We start from the raw sequence: 11,215 nt of genomic DNA on the forward strand, positions 1-11,215 counted from the left end.
CGTATGGATTAGAGAGTGAACTGTGTTTGTTTGGTGCAATAATAACCTAAATTTTACCAGAACTTTTCCATCATTCCATTATCCTCACAACTAACCTAGACAGGGTCCTTTCCAAACGTTGTGCAGTCCGAGTGTCCCGAAATTAAAATTAAAAATTGTGTTAATAATAATTATTTGTAGAACTAGTTATATTAGAATGGTGTTTAAAGAAATGTTTTGTTAATGAACCAGTAAATGAATAGCGAAGTCTAACGAAGTCGAAAGACAACTTTAGTATTGATATAGTAATGAAGTTTATTATTTCGAGACAGATTTAAAGGCATTTAAACGAGCAGTAAATAAGATGAAAAGAGTAGTAACTTATATACTGGAAATCTTGAAAGAATAATAAATTCAGTAATCTTTTTTTTTTTTTTTAAATACAGAGATCATAACAGTTTCAGGGTCCTCCCCCCCCCCCCCCCCCCCCTCTTTCATTTGAATTCTGAAGTGTTCTAAATTGGTTTGACCAGCAAAAGTTAAAGTCAATATAAAAGGCAAAATTTTTCATTGTTTTATCTTTATGAAAATTGACATTTTGTGTGTGGCATGAAAGTACAATTTCTAGGGTAACCTATGCCCGATTTTAATCAGATTAATAGACAGTATAAAGTTTTGTAGTAAACATTATAGTGTAGTGTTATGTATTCAAGATGTTCCGTATCAGTACAGAACGTGGAACTATCAGTTCAATAGATTTTCTGGTTCTAAAATTCCACTATATTATGCAGTGTTACAACTTGTTGTTTTGCATGAATATATACCAACTTTTACAGGGAAGAAACTCAGTTAATGCCTAATTAGGCTGGCGACCGTATTATTGTCATATTGGTAGCATCTTCTGGTTTGCTTTTGATCCGTCCGGACGTGTGACTGCATTTCGAACTTACTTGACGTATCATTATTATTACAGAGTGGATGTAAGTCCGATTTGCCACCATTCAGGTACAAGCGGTCGATATCTATGCGAAAACCCTTTCTCATAAGGTGAATCCCGCTCACTTACCATCGCACAGGCTTCAACGAGTACTGTGTCAGGGATTACAACCGTACAACAGAGATTCGTGATCTACGAGCGTAATCCCAGAAGTAACGGCGTATAGTGTATTCCTGCTCTGCTGACTGGCAACGGGCTTCAGTTTAACGTTCCCTGATAGGGTTTCTGAAGTGAGTCTTCCAGAACAATTTACAAACTATGATGCGGAGTTATATGGCATTCTAATGGCACTGGAGAGGGTTCACAGACATCGCAGTACGAGTTTACTTATCTGTTTCCTCTCTCTTACTGCACTGCAAGCGCTTCACCAAATTTATGCGGTAGACCCGCTGATTCAGCTCATCCATGGCTGCTCACAGCGGCTCCAACGCCGTGGCAAGAAAGTGATCATTTGCTGGGTACCTGGCCACTTTGGGATACAGTGTAATGACATGGCTGATAAAGCTGCCAAGGAAGCATGTTGGGATGATGCTGTCCATCAATGTCCTATCCAGCTGCACGCCATTATCTCATTTTCCGACAGAGGCATCATGCGTCAGTGGGAGACTGAATGGTTGCAGGTGTCGAACAACAAATTGGGGTCACTCAAACCGACCACAAAAGCTTGGCGGACTTCGTTTCAGCCTCGCCGCTGGAGGGAGGTTTTGCTTACCAGACTGCGTATCGGACATAGCCCTTTCACACATAGCTTCCTCCTCCGTCGCGGTGGGGGAGAACACCTTTCTGTGAAGTTTGTGGCGCTTTCAGTTCAGCACATTGTGGCTACGTGTGTCCTGGATACTGATAATAGGGCAGCCCTTGGTCTCGCTGAAGATCTGCCCACCGTGCTCACAGATACCGACACCAGTATTAACAGAGTGGTGAAATTTTGTGAACTATCAGGCCTCATCCCTGAACTGGTGGGGAAGGCCGGCAGACTTTAGTACTTTGTAAACTGCTCTGCATGTGGGGACAGCCTTCGTCCCCACCCATGAGGTTTCCTGTTGATTTTTCGTCAGGGCGCTGATGACCGTGATATCGAGCGCCCCCCTCAACCCAACTCATCATCATCATCAGTCCAACGTTGAATGATTTCCTGTCGACTTCCCTCCAGTGGCGACTCGTAGGTATACATTCTGGGACTTCACAAGTTTTTAAATTGCGATAAATATGAGTGTGCGGAATTAATGACATCTGCCGTACAACAGTAACGCTGAAACTTCCTGTCAGATTAAATCTGTGTGCCCGACCGAGACTCGAACTCGGGACCTTTGCCTTTCGCGGGCAAGTGCTCTACCAACTGAGCTACCGAAGCACGACTCACGCCCGGTACTCACAGCTTTACTTCTGCCAGTACCTCGTCTCCTACCTTCCAAACTTTACAGAAGCTCTTCTGCGAACGTTGCAGAACTAGCACTCCTGAAAAAAAGGATATTGCGGAGACATGGCTTAGCCACAGCCTGGGGGATGTTTCCATAATGAGATTTTCACTCTGCAGCAGAGTGTGCGCTGATATGAAACTTATATCCTTTCTTTCAGGAGTGTTAGTTCTGCAAGGTTCGCAGGAGAGCTTCTGTAAAGTTTGGAAGGTAGGAGACGAGATACTGGCAGAAGTAAAGCTGTGAGTACCGGGTGTGAGCTGTTCTTCGGTGGCTCAGTTGGTAGAGAACTTGCCCGCGAAAGGCAAAGGTCCCGAGTTCGAGTCTCGGTCGGGCACACAGTTTTAATCTGCCAGGAAGTTTCATATCAGCGCACACTCCGCTGCAGAGAGGAAATCTCATTCTAGAGACAGTAACGCTTTTCAACATATTTATAGAAATTCAGCCGCTCTCAATAATGATAATAATAATAATATGATGCACAACTTGTCTGAAAAAAAGGAAGAAATGTTTTTGCTCAATTTTGTTGTTTTGTACACAATTAAGTGCAATTTAGGGCAAGAACGAAATATAATGTTTAAGCTTTCGCTGCTCCCTGTTTCGCATTTTTGTGTAAGTGGTAGTTTTCGTGCTTTTCTATTTTTTCGGAGAAATGTGTAAGATCCCTAATCCATGTATTAGTTAACGAATTAGCTTCCAGGTTGAAAACCAGCCATTCTTAAGCTGCACCCGCCCAACAACTTACGCTCATTATACACTTCTTTGTCAAATGTTTTCCTGTAGTCACATTTATTTATTTCGTCACTTTCTTCGACAACGGATCTTGTCTGGGAGGTCCTTCTTCCTTCGCGGCAGCCGCGCGGGATTAGCCGAGCGGTCTTAGGCGGTGCTTTCATGGACTGTGCGGCTGGTCCCGGCGGAGGTTCGAGTCCTCCCTCGGGCATGGGTGTGTGTGTTTGTCCTTAGGATAATTTAGGTTAAGTGTGTAAGGTTAGGAACTGATGAGCTTAGCAGTTAAGTCCCATAAGATTTCACACACATTTGAACGCCCTTTGGGGCTAATATTTCCTGGTAATTCTCTTTTCTGTTCGCGCTCAGCAGGTGTTCAACAGAGTTCCTGTCGACACTGCAGAGGAAAACCGATTCCTGCACAGTAAACACCCAGCACCAAACACACACTGCCGTTGACGGACATTATTAAATTCAAGTAGTTCTATCTACCAACAGGGTCACTTGACTACAGTGCAAATGAGGCGCTGAGAGCTGGGTATCAAAGGAACCAGTGAGGCAGCTTTTCGTGAATGTTCAGATATACGTACAATGCGGGACTGCAGCACAGATAACCTGCCCCACCCTAAGATGAACGGATGTCAGAAGCATGAACAAATGCTACAGTCTCATAATGGACTATATTCTTTAGGATTCACAGCGCCCCCTAATGGATTACTGTATGATAAAATCCATAACTTCATTTACTACTGTATATCTCATTCATAATTCCACTAGATGGGTTTTTTTATCAGTATAACGATAACGTTTACCGATGTCCGATCTAATTTTCTAAATAGTGAGTGAATTAGCATATCTGTAGAGCTCGCTACTGCATAGAGGGATTTATGCCAAACGATCGAGGGTAAAACTCTGCTGCAGTGTGCTGTCACTTAGTGGCACTGAGGTGCACTTGTAGTGGAGTGATAAGGGCTAGCAGTGCACGCCGTGAACCGAGAACATTGCTTATCAAACCCGTATGTATTTGGCCAGAAAGGCAGTTACGTTACGCCAGTCGCGCACGTGCGGAACCTCCTTAAAACGTGCACAAGTGAAGCTGTACTCGCGACATGGATACCAAGTTTCACCGAGTCTAGAGGAGCAATTTACCACTGTGCGGTAGATATACTGCCATGTGTTTCAGGTTACCGCGTCTACATTTCGTTTAACAGCATTCAAATAAAAATAATCAATCAATCCGCAAGGTCAGGATGTTCACATGATCTTGTGGTCTTACACAAAAGCCGACAGTTCTTCCCTCGCAAGTTGACAAAAGTCATGAGATACCTTTTCGTACCGTGTCGGACAGCAGCTCGAAGTGGCATGGAGTCAAAAAGTCGTTGGAATTGCCCTGCAGAAATATCGAGTCACGCTGCCTCTATTGCCGTCCATAATTGAGAAAGTGTTGCACGTCCAGTATTTTTTTGCACAAACTGACCTATCGACTACGTCGGATAAATCTTCGATGGAAATCATGTCGGGTGATCTGGGTGACCAAATCGTTCGCTCGAACTGTCCAAAACTGTTCTTCAAGGCAATCATCGCCAACAACTGTGTCCAGTGACATGACAATGACGTCTGGGAAAGTGAAGTCCATGAATAGCTGCAGATGGTAACCAAATAACCGAACATAACCATTTCCAGTTAATGATCGGTTCAGTTGGACCTGGAACGAACCCATTCCACACAGCCCGCACGTACGATTATGGAACGAACATCAGTTTGCACAACGCCTTGTTGACAGCTTGAGTCCATGGCTTCGTGGAAACTGCGGCGCCCTCGAACTCTACCATCAGTTCTTACCAACTGAAATTGGCACTCATCTGACCAGGCCATTCTCTTCCAATTGTCAAGTGTCCGACAGATATTGTTAACAGCCCAGGTGAGGCGCTAGAGGCGACATGCTGTCAGCAAAGTCACTCGCACCGGTCATCGGCTGCCATACCCCTTTAACACTGAATACCGCCGCACAGTCAAACTAATACGTTCCTCGTACTTCCCAATTTATTTCTGTGGTTACTGAACGTAGTGTTGCTTTTCTGTTAGCACTGACAGCTCTACGCAAAAGCCGCTGCTCTTGGTTGTTAAGTGAAGGCCATCGTCCATTGCATTGTCCGTGGTGAGAGGTAATCTCTAAAGTTTGGTATTCTCGGCACACGTTTGACACTGTGGATCTCTAAATACCGAATTCCCAAATGGTTTTCAAAACAGAATGTCCCATGCGTCTAGCTCCAATTACCATTCCGCGCTCCAAGCATATTAATTCCCTTCGTGCAGCCATCATCATGTCAGAAACCTATTCACATGGATCACCTGAGTACAAATAACAGCCCCCCCAAGGCACTGCCTTTTTATACCTTTGGCACGCGATACTACCGCCATTTATAGATGTGTATACCGCTATCCCACGGCTTTCGTCACCTGAGAGTACATTAACGAGTAACCAATCTTAGTCGGCATTCACAGCACTACAACCAATACTTACAAGGGAACATCCCCAGTATGGATAATCGATCATGGTGAAATTTGGTGGGTACGCAGACGGGTGAAAATAGTTCAATATGTATTATTTTGTATGTTCCCAGTTTCACATTTAAGGGGTAAAATACATCTTGAAAGTTAATCTCTACATCTTAAAACTAATGTCCTGACTCACTGACTGACTGGCTCATCTTCGCCCACCCCGAAGAGCTAAGGAGAGGAAACTGACTTTTGGAGGTGTGATATTATACTGTAGACCTCGCTTAAGAAAGGATTTTTCGATATTCTAGCCCTAGGGAGGTGAAACAGGGATGAAGGTTTTTTTAATAATGTAGTTATTAAGGCAATTTTGAAGTAGAACTGTTAAAATTGGTGATTTGTTTCTCGGTCAGAAATCCAGAAATTTGTGTTTAATAACATTTTTGGAAATTTAGCCCAATGGGTATGAAATTGTGGGTGAAAGTTTTTTTGAAAATATATGTTTGTTAAAGAACTACTAAAGCCTTTTTAAAGCTACATCTATGGACATTGGTATTTGACTTCTCACTTGCAAATAAAAAATACGTGTTTCATTGTTTTTCGAGACTGAAACCCTAAGGTGGTGAAATACAGGATGAGTTTCTTAAGAAAGTATTTTATTACGAAAGCACTTTGGAAGCTTAATCTATGAAAATTTAAATTTGGCTTCTCTGTTCGAAATAAAACATACATATGCCACTGTTTTTGAAATTAAACCTTTAAGTGAGTGATATAGAGGGTGAAACGTTTTCTGGAAATATGCACTGCGGAAGCATTTTTAAGGTAAATCTTTGAAAAGTGGTGTTTGGTTTTTCGGTTAGAGATGAAAAAAATACGTGTTTCACTGTTTTTGGAGGTTCAACCCTTACAGGGGTAAAACATGGTCAGACTGATTCACTGACTCATTATCGTCGAGCCCACGCAGCTGAAGACAGAAACTTTAAGTTTGGAGAGGGTGTGGATCTTATGTTGCAGGTATCACTTGAGGAGGGATTGTCCGGAATTCCTCTCCTATGGGGATGAAATAGAAGATGAAAGGTTTTTTATATAGCTATCGAGTGAATTTTTAAGCTGGTATTTTGTTTCGCAGTCAGAAGATAAAAAATACACGTCTCCGCATTTTGGGAATTCAACCACTAAGGGAGTAAAATAGTGGGTGACGGATTTTTTGAAAGTAACAAATAAATGATTACTAACGTATTTTTGAGCCTTCAATTATGACAAGTGGTATTGGACTTCTCTGTCAAAAATTTAAAAAAAAATGTGTTTCAGTGTTTTTCAGTCCCTACAGGAGTGCAACAGGGATGAAAATTATTAAGAAAATATTCTGTTACATTAAATAAAATTAAAAGCTACATTTATGAAAACTAATATTTCACTTCTCGGTTATATCATCATCATCATCATCATCATCATAATCATCATCATTTAAGACTGATTATGCCTTTCAGCGTTCAGTCTGGAGCATAGCCCCCTTTATAAAATTCCTCCATGATCCCCTATTCAGTGCTAACATTGGTGCCATTCCTGATGTTAAACGTATTACATCAAAATCATTCCTAACCGAATCCAGGTACCTTCTCCTTGGTCTGCCCCGACTCCTCCTACCCTCTACTGCTGAACCCATGAGTCTCTTGGGTAACCTTGCTTCTCCCATGCCTGTGACATGACCCCACCATCTAAGCCTGTTCTCCCTGACTGTTCTACAGAGTTCATTGCCAGTTTTTCTTTGATTTCCTCATTGTGGACACCCTCCTGCCATTGTTCCCATCTACTAGTACCTGCAATCATCCTAGCTACTTTCATTTCCGTAACCTAAACCTTGTTGATAAGGTAACCTGAATCCACCCAGCATTCGCTCCCATACAACAAAGTTGGTCCAAACATTAAACGGTGCACAGATAACTTAGTCTTGGTACTGACTTCCTTCTTGCAGAAGAGAGTAGATCGTAGCTGAGCGCTCACTGCATTAGCTTTGCTACACCTCGCTTCCAGTTCTTTCACTATGTTGCCATACTGTGAGAATATGCATCCTAAGTACTTGAAACCGTCCACCTGTTCTAACTTCGTTCCTCCTACTTGGCACTCAATCCGTTTGTATCTCTCTCCCACTGACATTACTTTCGTTTTGGAGATGCTAATCTTCATACCATAGTCCTTACATTTCTGATTTAGCTCTGAAATATTTTTTTGCAAACTTTCAATCGAATCTGCCATAACAACTAAGTCATCCGCATGTGCAAGACTGCTTATTTTGTGTTCACATATCTTAATCTCACCCAGCCAGTCTATTGTTTTCAACATATGATCCATAAATAATGTGAACAACAGTGGAGACAGGCTGCAGCCTTGTCTTACCTTTGAAACTACTCTGAACCATGAACTCAATTTACCGTCAACTCTAACTGCTGCCTGACTATCCATATAAAGACCTTTAATTGCTTGCAAAAGTATGCCTCCTATTCCATAATCTCGTAGAACAGACAATAACTTCCTCCTAGGAACCCTGTCATATGCCTTTTCTAGATCTATAAAGCATAGATACAATTCCCTGTTCCACTCATAACACTTCTCCATTATTTGCTGTAAGTTAAAGATCTGGTCCTGACAACCTCTAGGAGGCCTAAACCCACACTGATTTTCATCCAATTGGTCCTCAACTAATACTCGCACTTTCCTTTCAACAATACCTGAGCAGATTTTACCCACAACGCTGATTAAAGAGATACCTCTGTAGTTGTTACAATCTTTTCTGTTTCCATGTTTAAAGATTGGTGTGATTACTGCTTTCGTCCAGTCTGATGGAACCTGTCCCGACTCCTAGGCCATTTCAATTATCCTGTGTAGCCATTTAAGACCTGACATTCCACTGTATTTGATGAGTTCCGACTTAATTTCATCCACCCCAGCTGCTTTATTGCACTGCAATTTATTGACCATTTTCTCCACTTCCTCAAATGTAATCATATTTCCATCATCATTCCTATCCCATTCTACCTCGAAATCTGAAACATTACTGATCACATTTTCACCTACATTGAGCAACTCTTCAAAATATTCCCTCCATCTGGAAAAGGCATCCACAGGATTCACCAGCAGTTTTCCTGACCTGTCCAAAATACTTGTCATTTCCTTCTTACCTCCCTTTCGAAGACTGCTAATTACACTCTAGAATGGTTTTCCAGCAGCTTGACCCATAGTCTCCAACCTGTTTCCAAAGTCTTCCCAAGATTTCTTCTTGGATGCTGCAATTAACTGTTTGGCTTTGTTTCTTTCTTCAACATAACTTTCTCTGTCTACCTGTGTTCTAGTATGTAGCCATTTGATACGCCTTCTTTTTCCTTTTACAGGCTTCCTTGACTGTGTCTTCCCACCAAGCTGTTTGCTTCATCGTACTTTTAACACTACTGTTCCAAGACATTCTGTAGCCACTTCTAGTACTGTGTCCCTGTACCTTGTCCATTCCTTTTCCAATGACTACATTCAACTAACTGGTACCTTTCTGAGATCGCTGTTATGTACTTGTGTCTGATTTCCTTATCCTGAAGTTTCTCCACTCTTATCCTCCTACATATGGACCTGACCTTCTGCACTTACGGCCTCACAATCCCAATTTCACTGCAGATTAAATAATAATCAGTGTCATCAAAGAATCCCCTGAATACACGTGTGTCCCTCACAGCCTTCCTGAATTCCTGATCTGTTATTATATAGACAATGACAGATCTGGTTCCCCTGCCTTCCCAAGTATGCCAGTGAATGTTCTTATGTTTAAAAAAGGAGTTTGTGATTACTAAGCCCATACTGGCACAGAAATCCAAGAGTTGTTTCCCGTTCCTGTTGGCCTCCATATCCTTTCCAAATTTACCCATAACCTTTTCATACCCTTCTGTTCGATTTCCAGTCCTGGCGTTAAAATCACCCATGAGCAGAACACTATCGTTGTCCTTTACTCTAACAACTACATCACTGAGTGCCTCATAAAAACTATCCATCTTATCTTGATCTGTCCCTTGACAATGCGAATATACTGACACAATCCTAATTTTCTTGCTAGACACTGTCAAATCTATCCACATCAGTCGTTCGTTTACATACCTTATTGCAACTACGCTGGGTTCCATTTCTTTCCTGATTTAAATCCCTACACCCCATTGTGCTATTCCTGCTTTGACTCCTGACAGGTAGACCTTGTATTCTACCACTTCCTCTTCTTTCTCACCCCTTACCCGAATGTCACTAACAGCTAAAACGTCCAGCCCCATCTTACTTGCAGCCTCTGCCAGCTCTACCTTCTTCCCAGAGTAGCCCCCATTTATATTAATAGCTTCCCATCTCATTACCATTTGTGTGCCAAGTCGTATCTTAGGAGTCTCTAGTTTGTCAGTTAGAGGTGGGACTCCGTCACCTCCATAGGTCGGAGGCATTTTGCTCTGATTGTTGCCAGCATCATATTTAAAGTACCAGGGAAGCAGGTTGCTAGCCTTACTTGCCCCGAGTCCCATTGGGTTTTACCCCTAACGACTGAGGGACTAACCGGTGGATTTGGTAGTGTTTGCGGTATGAGCACAAAGGTGACCACGACTCAGAATATGTCCGAGATGCCCAGCCTTATTCCAAAGTAACTGGTATCCCGACTGTCGGGACCACTTACTTGGCCACTCATACGATGCCCGTGGTTTATGAACTCGGACATGACTACAGGAACCCACACAAGAAAGTTTTGTTCGAGGATGGAAGTTACTTGGAAAATATCTCCACAAGAACGTAAAATACGTGATCCACGAAATGTTTGGACTTCAGCTCCCAGAATCGCTTTTTCGTCCGAAGTGCATTCGGAAAAAACCGTGCTCACATGACCTTAATTAGTGTGAAAAGCCTGGAATGTATTGCAGTTCGTGAATAACATAAAAATTAGATTTAATAAAAACAGAAAACGCTTTGCAGGCCATACAGTCTGCGCGAGCGAAGCAGAGGGCGCTGAGCTAGTTTGGCATACTAGTTTTAGAGGGAATATCTTCGAAAGCATGATATGTAAAGAATGTATTCCGTATAAAAGTTGAAATATAACTAACATTCTCGAAAAATGAGGAATCAACTTTTGTAGTATTTAGAAATTTTGCATAAAATCCAACTACTGTTAATTAATAGTGAAAAACTAAAAATTTGTTTCAACATAAATTAAAAAATTTTTCACGTCACATACATCCATGTTTAACAAAGTTGGTTACTGACATACCATTTTTGGAAAATAAGATGTACACAATGTGCTGTCACCGTGCTATCAAAGAAAATCATTAAAATACACACATGAAAAAAGTTTTGCATCACTCGGCTCACAGGACTCCTGAAAGTAGATAGTGACTGTCGTATTGTATCTCAGAGACGATCCCTTTGACTGTTCCGAGATGTCGCTAAACCCGCTTAAAGATGCAAACAACCATGCATGAGCAGCGCCTGTTTGACGGAGAGGGTCCGACAGGCGATCAGTTCCAGTCATTCCACCAGGATGGAGGTACACGGCTCGTTTTGTCTGTACTTCAATAATGCTTAG

General features: G+C 42.1%; 1 non-coding gene across 1 annotated transcript; it reads right to left on the bottom strand.

Moving 5' to 3' along the window:
- Window positions 1–2,256: 2,256 nt before the first annotated feature.
- Window positions 2,257–2,331, bottom strand: Trnas-cga (transfer RNA serine (anticodon CGA)). Its single transcript has one exon. It is a non-coding gene; the product is annotated as a tRNA-Ser (tRNA).
- Between the last annotated feature and the right edge of the window lie 8,884 nt (window positions 2,332–11,215).

The sequence above is a fragment of the Schistocerca gregaria genome, chromosome 4, assembly GCF_023897955.1.
Source record: "Schistocerca gregaria isolate iqSchGreg1 chromosome 4, iqSchGreg1.2, whole genome shotgun sequence".
NCBI classification, from domain to species: Eukaryota; Metazoa; Arthropoda; class Insecta; order Orthoptera; family Acrididae; genus Schistocerca; species Schistocerca gregaria.